This window comes from Oncorhynchus tshawytscha, unplaced genomic scaffold (assembly GCF_018296145.1).
Source record: "Oncorhynchus tshawytscha isolate Ot180627B unplaced genomic scaffold, Otsh_v2.0 Un_contig_3312_pilon_pilon, whole genome shotgun sequence".
Classification (NCBI taxonomy): Eukaryota; Metazoa; Chordata; class Actinopteri; order Salmoniformes; family Salmonidae; genus Oncorhynchus; species Oncorhynchus tshawytscha.
Genome location: NW_024609129.1, coordinates 70,001 through 72,865, shown reverse-complemented (window position 1 = coordinate 72,865; position 2,865 = coordinate 70,001).

Genomic DNA, 2,865 nt, shown 5'->3' with positions numbered 1-2,865 from the left:
CCAAAGCAAGTTTGGGGAGGCAGGTAGCCAGGTGGTTAGTGAGTTGAGCCAGTAACCGCAAGGTTGCTAGATTGAAACCCTGAGAGGGTCAAAAAAAATATGTTGTTCTGCCCCTGAACAAGGCAGTTAGCCTAGGACCAGTGGGCTGTCATTGTCAATAACAATCTCTCCTTGACTGACTTGCCTAGTTAAACAAAGGTCAAATAAAATGTTTATTGGTCACATACACATATTTAACAGATGTTATTGTGGGTGTAGCGAAATGCTTGTGTTCCTAGTTCCAACAGTGCAGTAATATCTAACAATACACAACAGAACTACTTTCACACATGCAGATGAAGTAAATGAAGAAGTAAAGTGGAGGAGAAAGGTTGAAGGGGAAACAAACAAGCATAAATATAAACATTCACCCATTGTGAATGAAGAACAGGGAGTGCCATTATATTGTATTGATCCATTCTAATCTCAAATCCAATAAGTTTTATCAGTCTTCTCGCAGTGGGAGCGTGTGTAACTGACAATGGGAGGAAGACCACGATGAATGAATGCACATGTTGCGTTAGCGTTGCTACAAAATCAATGAAAAACGACTCAGATGGAGAATAAGTGTATCATGATGAAATCACTGATGATTATTCTTCGGATTCTGATCCTCAGCCTGATCCCAAACCTCCGAGGCCTCAGCCTGAACCCTACACTGCCTCAGCCTGACTACACTGCCTCAGCCTGAACCCTACACCTCCGAGGCCTGAACTCTACACCTCCGAGGCCTGAACCCTACACCTCCGAGGCCTGAACTCTACACCTCCGAGGCCTGAACCCTACACCTCCGAGGCCTGAACTCTACACCTCCGAGGTGTCACGGTTTTCTGTATGTGAAGGAGAGTCAGACCAAAATGCGGCTATTGCGTTCCATGTTTAATGAAACAAAGCACATTGTTGTTGATGAAGACAGCATTGGAGAGGGGTTTACACAGTGTCAAATCAAAATACGAAAACAACAAACGTAACACGAAAACCGAAACAGCCTAATACTGGTGCAAAGTAACACAGAGACAGGAACAAGGACAATCACCCACAAAACCCCAACACCAAACAGGCTACCTAAATATGGTTTCCAAGCAGAGACAATGACGAACACCTGCCTCTGATTGAGAACCATATCAGGCCAAACATAGAACTAGACAAACTAGACATGTAACATAGAATGCCCACTCAGCTCACACCCTGACCAACCAAAACATAGAAACATACAAAGTAAACTATGGTCAGGGTGTGACAGTACCCCCCCCCCCAAGGTGCGGACTCCGGCCGCAAAACCTGAACCTATTGGGGAGGGTCTGGGTGGGCATCTGTCCGCGGTGGCGGCTCTGGTGCTGGACGTGGCCCCCACTTCACCATAGTCTTAGTCCCCCACCTTGTCCGCGACGGCGACCCTACTTAATGACCCCACTGGACTGAGGGGCAGCTCGGGACAGAGGGGCAGCTCGGGACAGAGGGGCGGAAGCTCGGGACAGAGGGGCGGAAGCTCGGGACAGAGGGGCGGAAGCTCGGGACAGAGGGGCGGAAGCTCGGGACAGAGGGGCGGAAGCTCGGGACAGAGGGGCGGAAGCTTGGGTGAGAGGGGCGGAAGCTCGGGACAGAGGGGCGGAAGCTCGGGACAGAGGGGCGGAAGCTCGGGACAGAAGTGCAGATGCTCGGGACAGAGGGGCGGCAGCTCTGGCGCCTCTGGGCTGAGGGGCTCTGGCGCCTCAGACTCCGGCAGCAGCGCCGGACAGGCGGGAGACTCCGGGAGCAGCGCCGGACAGGCGGGAGACTCCGGCAGCAGCGCCGGACAGGCGGGAGACTCCGGCAGCAGCGCTGGACAGACAGGACCACCTGCAGGGAGGAGACAGAGAGACAGCCTGGTGCGTGGGGCTGCCCAGGAACCACCAGGCTGGGGAGACCTTCAGGAGGCTTGGTGTTAGGAGGAGGCACCTGAAGGACCGGGCTGTGGGGGAGCACTGGAGCTCTGGTGCGTAGCCTTGGCACCACTTCCCAATTCACAACAATACATACAAATCTACCTTATCCATCTCCCATCCTACCTGATTTGACTTGAACCTACCTCATCCATTTCCCACCCTACCTCATCCATCTCCTTCCTACCTCATCCATCTCTCTTCCTACCTCATCCATCTCCAATCTACCTGATTTGATTTCAACCTACCTCAACCATTTCCCACCCATCTCAACCAACTCCCTTCCTACCTCATCCAACTCCCTTGCTACCTCATCCAACTCCCTTCCTACCTCATCCATCTCTCTTCCTACCTCATCCATCTCTCTTCCTACCTCATCCATCTCTCTTCCTACCTCATCCATCTCTCTTCCTACCTCATCCATCTCTCTTCCTACCTCATCCATCTCTCTTCCTACCTCATCCATCTCTCTTCCTACCTCATCCATCTCTCTTCCTGCCTCATCCATCTCTCTTTTTCATGCTTCTCACTCCTTTCTTTCATCAGCTCCTCAGCACATCATTCTCTCACTCCTTTCTTAACTCACCTCTCTCCTCAGCGGTCCCTATCATGCCGTGCACCCTAACCGGTCTAATCTTCCTCCCCCTCCTATCCCTCTCTCCAACCTTGACCTGGCTCAGCTGGGGACTGCAGCACTTCCTGCTTGGCCTGACCACAGCGGGACAGACGGACGGACGGACGGATTGGGGTCTGTAGCTGGCCTCCATGTGCCACACTGCTCTGTCTGACCATTCTGTGGGAAGGACTGGTCCGGCCAACTCTCACCCGGCACTCTCTCTCTCTCTCTCTCTTTCTCTCTCTTCCCCTCACAGCCATTTCCTCCTCCCGCCTGCCTGCTTTCTCG